Source organism: Bombus vosnesenskii, unplaced genomic scaffold (assembly GCF_011952255.1).
Source record: "Bombus vosnesenskii isolate JDL3184/JDL3185 unplaced genomic scaffold, Bvos_JDL3184-5_v1.1 scf7180000013297, whole genome shotgun sequence".
NCBI classification, from domain to species: domain Eukaryota; kingdom Metazoa; phylum Arthropoda; class Insecta; order Hymenoptera; family Apidae; genus Bombus; species Bombus vosnesenskii.
In genome coordinates this window covers 1,985,363-2,005,470 of record NW_022882947.1, presented here as the reverse complement: position 1 = coordinate 2,005,470, position 20,108 = coordinate 1,985,363, and the positions used below count along the sequence as shown (strand labels likewise).

At 39.1% G+C, this 20,108-nt stretch overlaps 1 protein-coding gene and 1 pseudogene across 5 annotated transcripts in view; one reads left to right on the top strand and one right to left on the bottom strand.

Moving 5' to 3' along the window:
* The window catches only part of LOC117233584 (putative polypeptide N-acetylgalactosaminyltransferase 9), a 293,908-nt gene that overhangs the window by 88,346 nt on the left and 185,454 nt on the right, over positions 1 to 20,108 (top strand). The window contains exon 1 of one of the 5 annotated variants that reach the window (XM_033494026.1): positions 3,749 to 4,018. The exons of the other annotated variants lie outside the window; for them this stretch is intronic. The gene's annotated coding sequence lies outside the window, so the exon portion shown is untranslated. Of the gene's footprint in view, positions 1 to 3,748; positions 4,019 to 20,108 lie in introns of those variants that run through there. 5 annotated transcript variants of the gene reach the window in all.
* Positions 1,806 to 8,776, bottom strand: LOC117233524 (annotated as a pseudogene).

The following is a 20,108-nucleotide window of genomic DNA, read 5'->3' as shown; positions in this document are numbered from 1 at the left end:
TAGTCATTGACGCGTTGTTTGGTTAATAGTTCCTCTCTGGTAATTGTTTTTCGAAATATTATTAATTTATTTGCACGTTTTTCCGCGAGCTAAGCGTTTCTGCAATTTAGCTTCATTGGCGATCCATTACGAGATTCCATACGTTTTTCACGTAGTCCGTGTAATATTCGCGTAATATTCGTGCAATGTCAGAGTTCTTCGCTAAAATCTTTACGATCGAGGCTACGTCCGACAAACTAATACCAAGGCAAAGATCATGCTCCGGAAGCCTCTTTTGTCGCATCAGTCTCTTATCGACTTTCTCGACTATTTCTCGGTATATCACGTTACCGGCAGGTTTCGATCTACGTAAGTCTATCAATCTTAACTCCTATTCGTTTGACGTAGAAATATTCCGACTTGTCAGCTATCGATTTCGCTCTTAATCCTCGGTACATCGCTATAACTTTCAGCCCTTTCAACAATTAATAACAGTTCACACTGTGATAATAGGAATTTCGTAAAGTTTCTCCACCTTCCATTTTCGCTCGTGAATCAGACGTACGAAACTTTTCTACAATTGCACGCGAACTCCCTTGAAAATTGGCAAACAGAGAGAGAGTTCCAGCCCGGATGTCCAGTCGATTCGTGTCTCGAATCGTTGGACGCGAGTTCCAACGGAACGACTCCGGGAAACTTTTCCACCCACGCCGGTTACTCGCAGACCAAACGATAGGAAGCGCGCTACTTTTCCATCGAAGATTACGTTTAATCAGAATTAAGGATGTACTTGTGGAGCATCGATGATCTTCGTCTCGTTCGGCCGATTCGAGAGAGTTTAATCTGCAGGAAGACTTCTTCAACGACTTGCTCCTCCAGAGAAGCTTAAATCGTAAACGATCGATCGCAACTTGCGCGATTTTTCTTCGGTTAATATCCATCTATATTTCACCTAATTCTTCCTTCGTAAGATATCTCACAGATAAATGTTATGCCTTTTAAGCAAATAATACGAAATATCGAATGGAGCCACAGAAATACGAGTCTTTGATCTCAATAGCAACTTTTATGGGAATTAAAGCGATTCTGCGAAGACAGATAGGAATTTAAGAAGCGTAGTGCTTTCGTATAGATTGAGAAAGTCGGTAAAAAATATTTAAATTACAGTAACAATTCCTGTTTTATTTTTTTTTATAAAATTTGTATCGCTTTGCAACACCTTACAGTAAAGTATCGCGTCGATTAGTTGGCTTCTCACGTGTCGTACGCATCCCGTTGTTGCTACGATACGAGAAGCGAATAGATAAATTTCCGTATTTATTAATTTGAAGGGAACGGATAAATCCTATTTCGATACTTGTGGCGCGAATCCCGATGACTTACGATTCCTAGCGGATGTTGTAACCAATGAATTCTAGCCGACGAATTCCCTATAGGTGGACCTGGTGTATTTATGACATCCGCAGCCCGAAAACTGCATGGAAGGAAGCAATTTGTTCGGACGCCAATACAATACCACAGTCCACGGTAATGAAACAGGGAATCGTTTTGTACGCGCAGCATGCAAACGCGCATAGCTATCCACCATTCGACTCGTTGCAATTTTTCTGTATCGCTGGTTCGCTGGTTTTCGCGTTTTCCAACTTACGCTCCAGGCTTTGATGTATCTTATTTCTATTTTTCGTCTGTTCCATGGTCAATTCATTTTTCAATTAAACGAAACTTGCGGTTCGATAGTTGTTTCTCTTTGTCTTGGGTCGCTCTTTTACAATTTATTATCGTTAGTATCAACCAGTAGTCTTTAATCCCGGTTTTTAATAGATTAATTAAGTTATCTTGACTGTCTGTTTTATAGAGTCGAATGATCTTTTAAATGGTCTTGGAACTTCTGAAGACGCTGTTATGACAAATAGCTGTGTCAGTTTTATAAGCGCAATTAGAAGATAGTAGCAACGATGAAAATACGACTCAATGAACTTTCAAGTAAAAGGAGCGTGTACGTTAACCAAAAAAAAAAAAAAAATTGATGTCGAAAGTTAAATTCCATCATCAGATGAGATCACTAGCGCGTGTTGTGAAATTTATAGATGTGCGCTGGTGTACACCTGTTCATCAACGTCACCTAACTATATACATCGTAAATAAGTCAAAGTACTTACGTATATCTTCTATAATTAATTCTAATCTAAGAAGAATTACGTCCTCGAACAAACAAAACCCTGCAAGAATATTAAAATTAATTACATTCAATTACTATAGAACAGTTCCCAAACGATCAAAGAACGAAGTTTCAGTTCTCGAGGCAAGTCGCTTGTAAAAACTTGAACAATTGCAGTTCCATTTGTTTACTCGGAGATCTACATCGCCAGGCGAGTCTCTATTATGTCTTTCTTGCTCTTTCGAAAGAAACGTCTCCTCGCTTCTTTCTTCTTCATCAAAGTTTGTCGTAGGAAGGAAGTTACTTGGAGACCGGTTCGTTCTAAGATAAATTACCTGCAGGCTCTTCCTTCAACAGGTGGAGCCCGCTAAGGTTTACGGTTTAATTCCAAGAAAGCGTAGGGAATGCACAGGAAGATTCCTTCCTTTCTATTATTGGAAAGATTGACGGCCGAACCGATCGTCGACAAGGTCTTGGACTTTCGACCAAAGGTCATTCGAGAGTGTTGCATTTCTCCCGCGAGAACAGGTTTTGCATATTTTGTTCAAGCTACGCCGATACTTTTCATATTATTTTCATAACAAGTTTCGTCCGTTTCTCCCTCGCTTAGCCATTTTTCGGGAATTGCGCGAAAAACGGGAATTATTCCTTACATTTTTATTTTCTTTCTTGAAATTTCCTTTTTGAATCGAGTAAAGGTATATTTTAATAAACAGATAAGTGGATAAGTTTGATGGTAGAATCGTGAATAAAACGACGGTGAGTTTTATTCGAGTAAAAATTTACAAGAAAATAGTGTGTACGGTACAGAGAAGAGGCGTTGAACTTAAGTATTTTGTTAGAATGAGAAAAGGAAGGTCAGGGTTATTTCTTAATTTACAAACTTGCATAAAAACAGAGTACAATTGATCGTATTCTTCAACGTGAAATGGCATTCACAGGAAGCATTCATCTTGCATTAATAATTCATAAAACAGATTACACATTCAAATGATTCTGTGTCCCAGACAAAAATTCACAGCGGAACTTACGTTTTTTGCCGAAAACATTTCTTTCTTCTACCTCGAACTTTTCAATTCGCTAGCAACTTACCGAATTAGTAATTTTTTACGTTCCTCCTCCTGTCACGTTACTTCTCCAAGAAATACCATAAAAATCCCGGCTTCTCAATTTCTCCTAAATTTTAATAATTGTATTACAAATATTCCGTTAATTAATTCATAAATTACTGAAATCCAATTCTTCAAAGTTACCCGTCCGTAAAATCCGCGTATCCCTCGGTCCTCGGCTCCTACCCCGTTTCTCCCTCAGTCACCAAAACAAATTCGTTTTTCCAGCTAAACTCTATTCCCCTCTTCGAACCTTAATCCCCTTTCTGGAAACGACAAATCGTCGAACAAGTCGAAATTCTTCCTCGCGATTGCTCGTAATGGATTCCGAGCAGCTGTTCGCGTCCCGTTTATCACGATAAACATATCCGCCGCGTAAAGGCCATTGCGGGCGTCTCCTTCTTCGACGAAACTTCTTCTCCTTCTCTTCGCCCTCTCCTACTACGATTCCCCGTGGCACACAGGTGTAGTGGTCGGCGTTCTTCGGCCTCCATACGCTTTCAGTTAACGCCTGGTCGTCGCCAGGTATGCCGGTTGCTTCGTGGGTCGTGTTGATCTGTGAAAGCGTATACCTGGCTCCGTGACTTGCCCCGGCTAACGAAAATCGCATTTCGTGCGCCGATTTTCGGTGAAACCGCGTGTTCTGTGAGTGATTCGGACACCCGCACTTGGAAATATCGCGTAAGAGAAACAGTTATCCTGGAGCTGCGCGTGGGTGCCTCGCTCGAAAGGATTTGAATCATCGTCGTCGTGTCCATCGTTCACTGACTTTGTAAGTAATTTTTCTGTTCCTTCGACTGGATTAGGGTGGTGATTAAATTTTAAAGTTTACGTTGCTTTGTAAAATACGTACCAAGTTTCACCGATTGATCATCTCGACGTACGAAAATTCCGCACGTAGACCGGAATTTTGATCGCTTTAGGATAGAACCTGTTGATTTCGTGACATTTCTGACGAGTTTTATAGATTTATTAAGCTTGTTGTGGTATATTCTCGGTGATAGTATATCTAGAAAGCAAAGATTTATTGCAACTCGGCCGAATATCGAAGTAGATAGGTGTGTTCGTTCGTGTCTCGATTAAATCGACGTTTAACACGAATCGCGACACTCTTCTTGTATCGATCCGGTTTCGATCCTTTCTCCTGGGTTTTTCTTTTATGTCGGTTATTTTAACCGATAATAGACAGAAAACGAATAGCAATGATCGTTCCTTGGGAGAGTTTGCGTTTGGCGTTTAGAATAATGACGATTTATCTTCCACGCGAAACTTTCGTTGACTTTAACGGGCCAACCAACTCAATGACACGATTTGAATCAATTTTTCCGCTCGCTTATCACGCTTCCTGTATATCGACTAACCTCGAGCGATTCGAGAATCGCGAACCTATAAAGATATGGCGAGTTTAATCGACGGCAATGATTAATGGTTTTTCATCGACGTTCGATTGTTCCTGTGTCGAATGGAAAACCAACAAACGATATTGTCGTGCTCGATATCTCAATAAAATAAAATAACGACGGACAATTAAAGGAACAAAATACAATAGCATAGCAATTGTCTAGCACCCTTCCTATTTCTTTATTTTTAACTTTCACACCTAACGATCTATTCTCGCGTTTATCATGTTTTCTCATGCGTGATTAAATGTATGTTCTCGTAGCGAACATCGTTTTATCTTTTGCCTAATTAAATTCACCTGCTAATTAATGCAAACTTACTCTTCGTACGTATATAAAGCAAGCTGATTATTCGCCAATGATATTTCTGGCTGTGTAAAATACGGTTAAACATTTTTCGACATAGAAACATTTGGCTTAACGAAAGAGAATCCGGTTTATCCGAATAAAGTCGTTTGACTGCGAGTTTCTGCGAGTTTTGTCGGTTATTAAAAGAAAAAGAAGAAAAAAGATATGAGTGAATTGGTGAGTTTGCTATACATATTTCTTACTGTTATCGTGACAGCCGTCACTTTCCTCGCGGTCTAAACAGGTTTCAACAGAAAACGACGCATTAAAATTCATATTAACTGGGACGCCTTAGAACGGTTCCATGTAGAATTCGGAGATTTCGAGAAGAGCACGAAGGGAATGTTTTGGTTCGAGTGATAAACGCTTGTCAAGACAAAAAGTTGTTTTGCCAAGAGAATGAACTCGGTCGTGGAACGATTCGTCATTCGTAGACTAGAACGTAGTTTGGAGTTCGAAATCACATAGAATCGTGTTGCCGAGCGGTAAACAGACTCCTGATAAAATACTCGGACGATATGTTTACGCTACAAATTCATTAATAATATCTAGCAAATATATCTTTATGACTTATAGAACTTAAAGGTAAATCAAACATTTTTCCATTAATTAGCTTCAAGTATCACAACATGAAATGTTCTTTATCTTCTGAAAAATTACCTGTCGTTGTTACCATTTTTCTTTCCAATCGACACGTAATTATCAGCAGACGTAACGAGTTCTATATTTAGATGATATATCGAGCTTTGGTATTATATCTCAGATTAATTAATTACTTGTCTAATGACGCAACTTTGAAACACGTAATTTCTAAGTTAAGCGAACGTTATTCTTTTCTAGCCTATATTTCCTTATATCGATAAATCACATCAAATTTACCTTAAATTCGTTTAGGTCAGTTTAGAAGTTTCTTAAGAATCATTTCTATACGCTACGAAGGCCTCAGTTTTTGCCTTGTTTATTATTATGTCGATATATCGGATAAGTCCCGAGAGGCGATCTCTCGTACCACGATGAACCGAGTCAAACGAAATTCTTCCCATATCGAACGCCGATACAAAATTCTCCTCGTTCCATTCATTCGGATCATGTACAGATATTAAAGAATCAGCTGGCGATCGTAGGCGAACGGAGAATTGTAATTCGAAGGTTCCTCCACTGGCATTCGACTTCCTCCGTTGGCATCCGACTTCCTCTGTGCGCACATGGTGTCTGGTGATGTAAAAGCACGCGATAAATTCGCTGAAAGCGCGTGGAAAAGTATCGAATGGGTATTTCAGTTGGAACGCCACGCTCTCTGTACCTGAAACGGGAGCTTGCTCGTCATTCTATGTTTCTCCGTTTTCAATCGTCGTTCTGTTGACGTAACGACGCCCACGCGAGCCCATAAACGGCCTATCCGGTTCGATTATTCGATAGACGAGCCGATGAGGCGCGTTTAATCCGCGGGACACTCGTATTGCTCCGTTTGATCAGTCACTTTCACAGTTTATATAGATATGTTTCTTTCTAATGGGACAGGGATTTTAAAAGGAACTAATTAACCGTATCACATTTGCTTTGACGTACGGCGATGTTTTCTTCTGTCTGAGAAGCGTTTGAAAAGCTTCTGGTTATTAGATCCTGTGATTCTTACAATTACTCAATTGGTTGCGTTAGCGATAAGTTCCCCTATGGATTAGAATGTACGATTTAGAAGACGCGATGTCAATGAATGTTGTTGGTCTCGATCGAGCGATTAATTGCTTCGCAAATACGTCGATGAACGAACCGTCTTACGAATTAAGCTTGTGGTTGTTTTGATTTGCCGACGCAGAGGAGAGAAGCGGACGAGACGAGTGGCTGTTTGTCTTGTTGGAATTATTAATCGCTTTAAGTACATCGATGATTATTATGACTGAGGGAGGTCATATGAATTACAACGTTTGTAGTTGTTTCGATTTCGTAATGAGAAGAGATAGGAGGTGAATATTTCTTAACATCTTTTCAAGTATTAATAGCTTTATAACGACTGTAATCTGATAAGCGTAGTAATATGGCGAATACATCTTTACTCGATGTCAATTAAAATAGATTTCTAGATTAAATTTAATCTAGTGCCACGTTTCATTCCATTGTAAAATGTTTGCACAAATAACGATGCAAATCGATGCAAAGACTAAATAAGTATGAATGTAAGACATAAGATATGCCGATGTATGCTTAAATAAACTCGAGATAACATTGAACTTGTTAATTCTAGGCACGTGAGATAATTTCTCACAAAAGAAGGCTAGAACACTCTATATTCAAACGAGTTACAATTTCAGTACTGTTGCTTTCTCGAATCGGCACAAAATAACATAAAGTTTGGAGCTGTAGAAATATTGTTAATGATCAGTACGTACATTGTTCTTTTCTTTCGTTGAAAGGAATGAGCTCTCACGTAGTGGAATGATAAAAGAGGAATATGTTTCTTTATGTTCTTCGCGGGTTCTGTGTTCCTTTCTATAGAAAATATGCGCTCCGTTTGCAGAGAATAGAACAAGAGAATATGCAATTGTCGTTGTACAGTTACTATGGTAAGCGCTTGAAACATTGCAAAATAATTTTCTCATTTTTTTTATTTTTTATATTTTTAAAACTAAAACGTTTGAATGTTTTGATTTCAACCGCGATCCTGTTATTGCGCAATAATAATACGATATTTTATAACGACGTGTAAAATATATTGTACTTTCTCTATCGATCTGTGAGTCATGCTATTAATGCATTCCATCACGTGAGTCGATCTTTAGAACCGCTCTAAATTCACCATCGTACTTATTTAAGATCATTTATATCATACCAAATAAATTTGCAATTATATTCGATTGAAACTTAATTATGTGATACAACGTGAAACTTCCATTTCCCATTTACTTTCAACGAAGAAGATAACGTGAAAAGATATTCTTTTAATTATTATTACTATTTATTCTCTATACACAAATACGTGTATGGGTTTGCGCATATAGGACATAAATCTTATTTGTAACATATAAACAATTACGACCAGTATCTAATGTAAATTAATGTAACCTGACTTAATCCTATAGAAGCAGCATAGGAGAATATCTTTTATTTATTTATAGTAAAACTAGAAACTACGTTCTTTTAACAGTACCATTCCTGAGGTACACAGAAATTTTCTCATTTCTTCTGCCTTCTGCTCTCTAATGCATTATGTATATTTCAATTTCATTCCCAAATATTCTCACAGTTTAATTATTTCAAAGAATTGTTTCAGCCAGAAAGAAAGAAAATTCATATTCCTCATTGCATAATGAACTCTCGTATCTCCACTATTCGTCCCAAGCTTCATTTGCAATCAACCCCATAACAACCTCGCATTCTTCGATCCCGAGTCTCTATAATTAATTTCTGCCACAATAGCACGACTTGCCAAGTACAAGCAAAAAGCAAACAATTCAAGCCCATTCCGCGTCTGACTCGTCACCCTCGAGAACCGAAAGATCATTTCCCTTGCTTACCTGGGAAAAGACCATTAATCCGGGACGACTGCGTCCCAAAACACAGCTCACGAAATGCCGAGAATTATTCATCGTCGTTTCCTCCGCTTCGAATTCGCGCGTGCCTGGAATGTCGCGGAAAAACCGGACTGGAATGCCTGGTCGTCGATTCGTCGAGATTCGCACGGCGACGAAACTCGCGTTTTGACGCGAGGAATGCTTCTAGCGGCGTGTTGATTGCGCTGCATTCGCGAATGCGCGTCGTCGCAGCGATAAATAAGCCGCTTATGCCGTAATCTAATCCCAGCCGGAGCCGAGGGCTTTCCAGGCGTATCCGTCGAGCGTGTACGCGTGTTCGCGCAGAGAAGATTGCCGGCGATAAGGCTACGGGAACCCAGTTGAAACGTGGAAACGCTCCAGTCGGATCCTAACGATCGTGCTATTTTCTGGGTAGATAAGGGTTTGGTTTTGGGAAATGGAATTTTGGCAGAGAATGTTATATACATTTTCGTCGTGTGTGTACACGTTGCGGGATTTTGGGATCTTCTAATATACGGTGACTCTTATTAATATTTGGATACCAAGGTACTCTAGGTATTATTCCTTTGTACATTTATCGTTTTATATATTTATTTTGATCGAGTGCATCGAATAGATAAAATTTATCTTTCTACTATCTAGAATACTAGTGTTTTAACAAAACACTATTTTTTTTTTTTTTTTTTTATAAAACACCAGTACTTTTAACGTTTTATCAAAACACGTTTTGTAGGTAGTAGAAAGATAAATTTTATCTATTCGATACACTTAGCGTTTCCAATAGAGATAGATAAAGAGCGAATAATGGAGAAATATAAAATCTCAAATAATCGGATAACGCGCAATGTTACGTTGAATTTGTATATTAATTTCATATATTCTAATGCATAAGTAATTTGCGAAAAGGAGAAACACGATGTTGGCGTGTTGACACGTCATTTAGAAAGAGGATATCCTGTAGACTCGATTGGAAATAACAGATTTCTTTTCCTCGCTTTGGTGCTCTGACTTTGATTTCTTTTTCCCTCCTGTCGGTTGCTTCAGAACGCCGCAATACTTACGTTTTTTGTTGCGTTGCGGTGAGTCTGTTACTTCGTAATCCGATTATAGCCTGACAAATTATTAAAAACGATATCGTTACGACGATCGTATAAATAGCAGTGTTTTATCTTTCACGAAAATTGTTAACGTTTTTGTTGCACGTACGAATACCGATTACATTAACTTTTTTACGCTCGATGTTTACAAAAACGCAACATGCGTTACTAACTAATGGAAAAGCAATTTTTCTCGCAGTTTAGAAAACGCATTCGGCCCTGCAAAAGTTAAAGGGATATTAATTAAATGGATTAATCTATCTGCATATATTTGCGCAAGGAATAAATTATCCGAGGAAGTACACGCGCCGAATATGTTCTCGAATTATTTGTCAGGGTAAATTAAGCAAACCTGGTCGTTGACCGGAAAATCTTCGATTTCTCCGGCTAAAATCGAGGTACTCTTGCTGGTTTTATAGATAGATTGCTTTCCGCGACTATCTGTTCTCTGCATTGCCGCGCACTGATTGGAATCCGTCCAATTAAAGCAATACTCGCGGATATACGGTTCCAATACGCGTAGGAAATATTATTTGAAATATTCCCGCTCCGCGTCGTCGATTCCAACAACTTATATCTGTTCGATTTCGTTCGAAACTAATATTCCGATAGAGCGTATCATCTCGCGAGGAGCTCGATAAAAATACGTCTGAAAGCGAGTTCCAAGTTCTTTCTCGCTTAAGCGAGGCTTATATCTTCGTTTTACATATACTATCCCATTGTTTTCTCGTTGAGAAATATCTATGGACGTAGTATGATTTTTTACAACACAGTGAAATCGTACTGCAAACAGTATAAAATTTTATATTTTCGCCTTTTTATATAACGTCTTTTTATTAACGAGCGATGCAGATAATGACCTGTCTACAATTTTTCGACGAAGAATTCTGCTTGAAAAGCTTTCGCCGGTCGCTATACTTTTAAAATTTTCGATCCTGAACCGTTAATCCTCTGTTGTTTCTCTTCAAAGAGAATTCTTTCTCTTCAAATTCTTTCAAAGAATTTAAAAAATACCACCGTACGTCGTAAAAACGTATCCACGAAGCAGTTAAAGGCTCGACCGATCTAGCCTCCATTGGAAAAGAGTTTTTGGAAGAAAATATTCGCACGTGCTCGAGGTACTTCGAGTGTATCGTGATCGTTGGCGACGATATCGTCGTTCGTTTCGGTTTACCCTTTGCGGTCATCCGAATTTGCATTTTTCATCGATGAAACATGGCTACAAGGAAGAAACGACAGTTACATTTACAACTGGTAAGGAGAGAACGTTTCATCTGGAGTTTATTACGCGATGTGGAACCAGGTTTGCGTTTTACGAAGAAATTGTTACATCGCAACGGTGGCTTTACGATATTCGATATTACGGATGTCGATAGGTATCGAACACCAAGACGTTGTCGCTACGAAATCGAACTTGTTTAAGAGAGTTTGCTATTTGGCAAATTCTTCGTATTGTTCGCGACTTTGAGGAAGAGCAGAAGTCGTCGACATTGGAATTTTCATTCCTTTTCATAAAGTGTTTAGTTTTAAAGCAGCTGCGAGAAAATTTCGATATGTTCTAAATGTAATATGTACATAGTTACAGTTAAATGGCACGTAACGAACAGTAGAAAATTTATTTGCCTATAGTGTTTTTAAGCTGTTGCTAACGTAGAAGTCGTTAGAATGCTAGAACGGTGCGCGATACGATAGGTTGATTAAGTATTCTAGCATGAAGTATGATATACGATGTAGTAATTTTGTGTACTTGTATAGTGATAAGACATTCGAGAAGAGTGTTCTGTAAAGACGACTTATCGTCATTTTACGATAAAGCTACTGTTTGCAATAGAAATAAAAATAGACAAACTATTGGAGCCGATCGAAAAAATTACAAACCTTTTTCGTACACACGTATATAGGTATTTCGATATATTTTGTATCGTTCGAGCGGAAACTAAAATTTGAGAAAAACGGAACTAAAGATTTTGTTCACGAACAAAATGTTAAAGTTCGATTTGCAGTCGTGTAAATTGGCCAAACTAATCGTATAAACGTGCATCGGACGATTGCCTGGTTCAGCCTCACCAAACGGTATCTCGTGTCCAAGCAGAAATAGATAATTGATGTTGACGCAGTGCGGCTTGTCTTATCACTCGGTGTTCCGTTTATCGTATCGATTTGCGAGTAAAACTACAGCAGAAATGATTCACAAACACCGAAAGGTACACGTTCACGCGTGAGAAGAGTGTTTTCTCGTGTTTCATTACTTTTTCGATTGAGAATTGTTATAAACACAGAGCTATCGATTTGCTTTTATAGGTATTTAATGTCACTGGCAACGCAATAGGATTTTATTACGTAAAAAATATAGATACAATCAAGATTATCGTTAATTGTGGGCTGAAACAAAAAACTCTATTGTCATTTTATTATATCACGCTATTCGTGTAAATAGAAAGAATGTTACTTGAATTGTAAATATATATTGGGAAAATCGTTTCATGTTTGCAAAAAAAAAAAAACATTTTTTTTAAACGGTGCTATATAATTCGGAATTCCTACCATTGATAGCAATCAAGATACTACTATCATAACGTAATGTCACAGTAGTTCTATCACGTGCTATTTGCTTGTGTTACGAATAGATCTTATCGTTGTTTCTTAACACCTTTTATCGCGACTAATTCTGATAAAAATCGTTATCTCGTCTTCTTTATTAAATTTTTGTCTCCTCGCACGTTTATCTTCGGAGATGTCGATCTCTCGATACCAAGTCGAATTACAATGTTAATCGCGATAACGATAGGTAAAATCATTATCAGAGAATCGTGGCAATGTGCTCTTGGTGCCACGTATCAGAGAATTCGCTGTGTTTCAAATTTATGCTAATACCACTTATAATTATCGATTTAATATTCATATAATAGCGTCGTTACATCGATTGTTATTTGCATTTTGCTCGCTGCGTGGATAACGTGTTTAACTATTTAACTTAACGCGTCAGTTTCACGGTAGATTCGATTTTATAGAGTATAAATATATTTTCTAACGCGTAACGTTATCAGTTCGAAGACTTTTGCATTAATTGGCGGACAAGAGTTAAAGGAGAATGTTCATTGTATCGTCCAGTTCGTACATTTACCAAGTTCACAGCAAATCTTGTTAATCTCTTCTGTATCAGCTAAGATTTCCAAATAGTAGGCTTATTCGCCGTAGATATATTCAATTGTTCAGCACCGAAAATAACATATTTATCATCCCCAAAGAGAAAGAAACCATGGCCCTGTTTCTTCAACACTTGACACTATTCCCCGTACATTCCAACGAAATACTATCGCAAATACTCTACCGCAAGCATCACCATATTTCTTCGTCTTTTATTTCGCGGTTACGAACGAAACACCGAGCAATTCTCTCGATAATGCAAGATAACGGTGTACGTCTGTCGAACAGGTGGTTCAATAGATGGTAACGGCAAACTATAATACGATCAAACCACACGATTCGATGTGGGAAATACACATGCATCGCGAAGAATCGAGCGAGGCCGTACACCGTACCGTGCCTTGATTTTATTTATTCCTCGTTTCTGATCGGTCTATCAAACGGCACTAATTGCATTTCCAGGCTGCGCGTTCGAAATGGGTAGCCGAATGCGTCTCGCGGAGACGACACGGCCGTGCGGATCAATTTGCTCGCGTAGAAACAGGGATTATGGTCTTAATTCCCCTTCGAATTGCCTCTGACTCGGAGACTGACTCTCGAACGTCGTGCACCTTCCAGCTCGAGCGTGACACGATCGATAGAAACGCGATGCACATTTTAATGGACCCCGTACTCCGTCGCGATTAAGACCGGTCGAGTGTTGACGAGCTTGGTTAGAGAACGTTTGTGTCTTTAAATGGTGATTCGCTTGTGCGTAGGTTGACTCACTTTTGTGAGAAAATTAGAAATATTGGAAAAATTAGAAGTAGACGAATGTGCTATGTAATATCGGATGAGACATGATTTTCGATTGGGCAATTTTATTAGGGATCCGTTTGATCGGATTACAAGTTGACGTAGTAAGATTACACAGCATTGGAAAAGTTTATTATCGTCGATTATTTGAGGATTGTTAATGTTAATAAATTACATTAGTAATGTTGCTAAATCGGTGTCAGAGTGCTTTTGTATAGCAATGTCGTTGCAAACGCAAACAACGTGTTTCGCGTGGGAAAACTCTCCGAATTTCTCCGCAAACTCAATAAAACCAAGTGGTTCGTAACAAGTACTCTTATCGAATACAATAGTATCTACCATAACAAGTGAAATTTTAGAGAGTTCAAGTATCCCCTGCATATGTTTGTAAAACAGAAGTACTCTAAAAAGTACGAGTCTCACTCGAAACGTGAAATGTTCCACGCAACGAGAGCTTTCGCCCAAGTTTCTACTCGTATAATGACAAAAATTACCACCGTTACCAAGAGTCTCGCAACTGATATTCCATCGATCGTCGTCCAAAATTTCGTTAACCTACCGAAATTTCCATTCTTTGTTTCTAAAAGTTCAGCGGAAAAATACATTAATTAGGAATGTAATTTATCGAATGTTACAGGGCACTGAGAATATTCTAAAAAATAAATCTCTTAATTTTTAACACAACCGCACTTTACAAATACCAATTCCGTATGAAAACTAATATCATCCAAAGTTGTTCATTCGAAAAATTTCAACCGTGATACCGTGACTTAAACTATAGCCCACTTCTCGAATAAACGAATGAACACGACAGATCCAGATGGAATAATCGGCTATATTTTTAATAAATTTAGCGAGAAAACCCCTGGAAAAATATTCGAATCTCGATGCATTCGTCCGCGTCTTTGATGGTGAAGCATCGAGCGTCGCATCGTTGACTCGATCCGCTCAGATATTCCTCTTTGTACGAACGTTGGGCTAGCCGAGGCCGTAGTTTTCTGCTCCGTTTCGTTCCGTGGAAGGACGATCGCCGCAGTTTTTCGCATTGCACGGTGTCCTTTGAAACGACCCATCCGTCTACCGTTGCCACTGCGGAGTCTCGTCTCTCTCCTCCGGGCCGGTTTCAGTTTCTGGCTGATATCCAAAAAGCCGTAGCCCTTTTGCTAACTTTCGCCCATCGCGAGGCTCTGTCCTTCTGTTTTTCCCCGGCTGTGGCTCGTTCGTGACATCGAGTGACCGGATTTATATCCACGGAGAAAATGCCTGGTCTCTCTCGTCGTTTTAACTCGAGCTAGTTGCGCGTTTTAGTTGTTTGTTCCAACAGAGGTTCCCCAGACAGAGGTTCGACGACTCTCGCTTCGGACTTCTCTCGCTCGTGGTAGTTGGCGGTTTACTGCGGCGATTCTTTCCTTCCACACGAGTGGCGAATTTATGCGCCGCCAGAGCGGAGGCAGCCAGGGAAACGTCCGCGTTAGGAGAATCGCGTTCTCGATAATTCTCGCTGATTTGTCGTTCGCCTTCCGCACGTGTGTTTATCGGGGCTTGTATCGTCTGACGTGTTCAGGGCATAATTCATCGGAATTTTTCACAGTGGATGCGCGATGCTGGATATCGAAACGAATAACGAGGAAATAGGGGTTCCTTGGCCCCTTTAAACACGGCTGTCGTCGGTAGACGTCGAAACGACAATTTTATGAAACATCGCTGTCAAATCGACGAACGATATTAAAATTTTAATCGAGCTTGAGATGCGGCGAATCGTTTATCGGCCACTCAACTTGATATTGTATTTAGCTTTGTCATTTCCTTGCATTCGCTGGGATTTATGGAAATCAACTCGTGCTTAAACAGTTAATGAGAATATTCTATCGAGAATTTCATTATTGGAGTTGATTAGTTGGATTCCAGAGAGATATTTATCTTATCCTTGGTCCTGTTCCTCTTCTGAAAATAAAGCGCGTAATTTCTATAGATACTATTTAAGTATACTATCCAATAATGACGATGATAATCGCTGTGCTCCAGACACTGAAATGAAGTTCTCGTAGCAAACGTAATTCATGTTTACCGTGGTTGAATTACCGGCATCGTGAACGTGATTGGATATTATAAAGTTTAAACACGTTATAATTAATTGTAGCGTTCGTACGTGTAATGCGAACGAAGTTCCCGTTTATTAGTATGCAAGAGATTTTCACTTGTGCTTCCATATAACGCGTCAGGGCAATAACTAGCGAAATAACGAAATAAATGTCTACTTTAGTCGGTTGGAATAAATTTCCAATTATCTACCGAAAGATAAGAGTTCGAATTTTTAATCAGAATTATAATAAACGTTGTCACGATTCCGAGTAAATTGATATTTTTGAAACTAGATCCTTTAGGAATATTTGTTAAGAAAATGAAGAGAGTAGAAAATGAACGTTTTCGAAGGTCGGCGGTAAATTATCTCTACAGCAATTATTAGTTGCCCGGCTTAATTTGCTATTCGCATAAATATTAAAATAGTTTAGACCGAGCGAAGGTCGACTTGTTATCGTAACTAGCTTTTTTTAAAACTCTTCTTTTAACCTTAGAATAGGAAAAGAATTACGTCCTGTTTTGCGCATGGTAAACCCGACCTAATCTTAATTATTCCTAATCTCTTTTACATTTGCAAATTAAACACCAAGCACTGGCGCACTTTTAATTACTCTGCTCGAATGCATCTTCCATCTAAATCCCCATCTTCGCGATTCGAAACGAACTTCCGAATCGATGGATTTATTGATCGTTTCAGACGATAGATACGGTCGGGATTATTTAAATGGAGCAACGTTACTAGGCGATTACCACTGCGGTCTCGCTAATTGCACATCTCGATGAAACGCTTTCGCAGCAGCGGAAAGATCGCGGTTCCGAAGTCCCTTGGCGAAATTTCGCCGCTAATAAACACCGTGATCCGTCGACGCAACCTCGATAATTGGCAGATATTTTCGATTCCGCCAAAGAGCCGAGCGTTCTCTAACGTTTTCGATGCAGCGTGCGTACGTTGGTTTGCGAAACCGCGAAACGAGATGGCCATTATTTAGACAGTGAATTAGTAGATCGTCGTTCGCACGCTCGAAAAGAGAGCACATTGCGAAATCACGTGAAAGATGTCTCTTAAATCGAGTATTCGATCGACGATCGCTGAATCGTAAATTAACATCGATTTATGGTCTTGAAAATTAATACAATTGTCGATCTTCCTTATCGGTGGATCGTGTCATAGCGATGTAATACGACGCAGAGCATCACCTTAAATTCGCAACATGGGCGAAATTCTTCAAGTTGCCTCGTAGCGTAGACTTTCGTTTTGTATGTTCTGACAAGCATTTCCATTGTAATTCCATTTTTCATCGACCGAGGATTGCATATAATGGAGTATTCAATTAAGATTTTCAATTTGTACGTTCTAGTTGCCTGATTCTTAATCTTGATCAGTGCGTTTGATAATGAAGGAATATCGAAACACGTAGTTCTGCTATTAATTCCATGCGCTTGCACAGTAGCGTTTACGTAACGGGGAACAACAATTTTCCTAACGTTCTAGAAAGCTTAAGAATATAGTAAACTTCCAGTTAGAATGAGCATCGGGGAAAGAATTCTGTATCTTATCGTATTCAAATAGTCGAGTGAATGCGCACGCGACAATGACTGGCAATTGTTGGGAGAACGAATACGCGCATCTCCGTGAAAGCATCTACCGAAACTGTTAACGCGGGTAAGTAGCGGTATTTATCGATCTTGGTCTTTTCTCTTTCCCTTTACGCGATATACGAATTGCATGAACTCGAAACTTGGCCGATACTTGACGAAGACTGATGAATTCGATTCATGGCGTTCGAAATTGACTTCAGGGAACTCGAAGTCAACTAAGTCTCTTGATTCACCGTGTGTTGCCAAATTGCACTTAACTTTCCCGCCATTGAGTGTTCTGAATGGCGAAAATAGGGAAATGGAGGCGTATTCGTGTCGTTCAAAAGATAAATGCCTTTTATTTTTTAATGCTGACTGTATCGAGTTTATCAGCGGTCTTTTTCGTTGCATTCGTATATTCGCTATTGTAAATTTTCGCGTATTTTATGAATATATCGATTACGAAGCTTTTTATTCAGTAATATTTCATTTTTTCTCGAACACGAGAACCAAGTAACGATATTTCAACGAACAACGATTTTTCCCTTATTTTTAGCACATCCTTTATATAAAATATTCGAAATAATACGTTTCTCCTAATAGGATTTTTATCGTATTTAGAAAAAAATTCAATTATTACGGGAAAAGTAAAAATGTTAAATCTTTGTGCTCGTTTACTTAAAACACTCGAAAGAAAATGTACATTTTTCTTTAATGGAATCTTCGTCTTATCATCGAAAGAGATCGATCCTTCTGAAAGGAAATCAATTATAAAGAGAGCGAAAATTCCATTAACTAGTGGAGCATCGTCAAGAAACATACAAAGAAATCTTTTCCTCCGAAGAAATCACGCTCCCACGATCACGGGGATAATAACTCCGACCATAGTATTTCCATCGAAAAGAAATTCGCCCGAAAAGAATCGAACAGAGACGGAGAAATAACATTGTAATTTAAGAAATCTCGTTTGAAGATCGGCGATAAGATCTCGGATCGATCTGGGGCACAGGGGCAAGAAGGAGGACGAAAACTCCTCGAGTAAATAGAAACTGATGAATCTCGGCTCGGTTAGAATCGTCGCGAGTAACATTCATTGAGATACGGGGGAAGGGGGCTCGAATTAGTTTCCGGCCTCTTCAGCTGTTTTTAACGAAAGCAATTTCCTCGAAAGCAGCGACAAGCTTCGACGAAGTTGTTGGGCGAGGTCTGGCTACGCGGGCTGTTGCTTGGATCGTGGAAAACGTCCTTTTTATAAAACCTGTCGCTTTCATAATATGCTAATGCCGCTCGCAGAAAAATTCGATACCGTGAAAGTACGCGAGAAATTTTATGTGACGGGCCACCCAGTGCGGTTTCGCTTTTCGAAGATCAAAAGACCGCGTTGCATAGTTGCTGCAGCAGCTACTTTTTGTTTTTTCTACGTAAAAATCATCTGGCGGATGTGCTCGAAAAAATGGAGAATATGTTAAATTTCTCACGATATTCGTTTTGTTCTTAGTTAATTTCGTTCCCTCGTTGACTCTGTATTTTTTTTTTATTCACAATCGGTGTTATTTGCTCGATTCGCGTTTTCGTGATGGAAACTCTAGATCGACGGTACGAACGATATTTCCTATCTCCTAAAGGTTACTCAGGTAGAAGAATAACTGTTGTAATAAATACCTGAAGTAGTCGCTATTGTTGTACCCGCTAGCTCTCAGAATCTACTTGGTTGATCTAAACGATTATGTCTCGCCAGTTCGTGGATGTGATTTTCTGTGGCAACTTTACGTCGTCTGAATTCTCTTGGCTCGATAAGCGCGTACGATAATCGCATGCGAATTCAACGAATTATTCTTGGATTATGAATCGTCGTATCACGGTGTATTTTAGATAAATATAACTTTGGACCGATGGTAACAATTTTTCAAGTTTTCGATGTCATAATAATACGTTGATAGCATCTTACACGTAGCGTTTTACGTTCTACTGCATTTACATAAGAAAAATACGAAATGAATTTTGTCAGAGATTATGGTGCGGCCATTAAAGACGACGCGGGAATTTAGAAAATTTAGAAATCCAGAGACTCTTAGATCGTAGAAATTTCTCGTAGATACAGCATCTAAAAAAATTTATCTATACCTATATTTTCTACGATCGTATATTTTGATGAAATCGAAAACGTAGTCCCTTTGCCGAGTTCTTTGGGTTTCACCTCTTACTTTGATCTCTAATTACACGTAGACGCCCTTCGTTTTAGCAGTTTGTTTCGAAGCGTTTACCAGAGGTTTCGTTTCAATTTTTGTCTTCGCTTTTTCGTTTGAGAGGCGTTTGCGTTGCAACGTGAATTTCCCGCGACGAGAAAGATCTTTACCGGTCCATTAACGAGTCATTCTTCTCTGTTTCAATGAATGAAAAAAAGAAAAAAGAAAAGAAAGGAACAGGGGAAAGAGGAAAAACGAAACGACCGAGACCGAAGAGGAACAAACCTCGGCGATCATTGTTTCGTTCGTTTATTCATGAAATCCATCGAGCGAACCGGCGTCACCGTAAGAAAGCGAAGTTTGTAATTAAATCGAGAGTCGTTCCGTGATATCGTTTTCATCTCTCCAATTAATTTTACGTTCCACTTGACGAACACTCGTCCTTTCGAGGCCTTTAATTACCGTGCGAGCTCGATAATTACAATTTTTCGTGTTAAGGTCGCTGAAACGAGTCGCTCGACGATATCCGGTTTGGCCAAAATTTTTCTAATTAACAAGATTCGAATCCTTCGACGATCTTGTCAAGATTCTTCCGATCCAATGTTGCAATTACAACTGAAGAAGAAGAAGATGCTTTAACTACCCCGAACTTTAAAATGACGAGGGAGGAAGCCTTCGTTCGACCGTAGGTATTCTTCT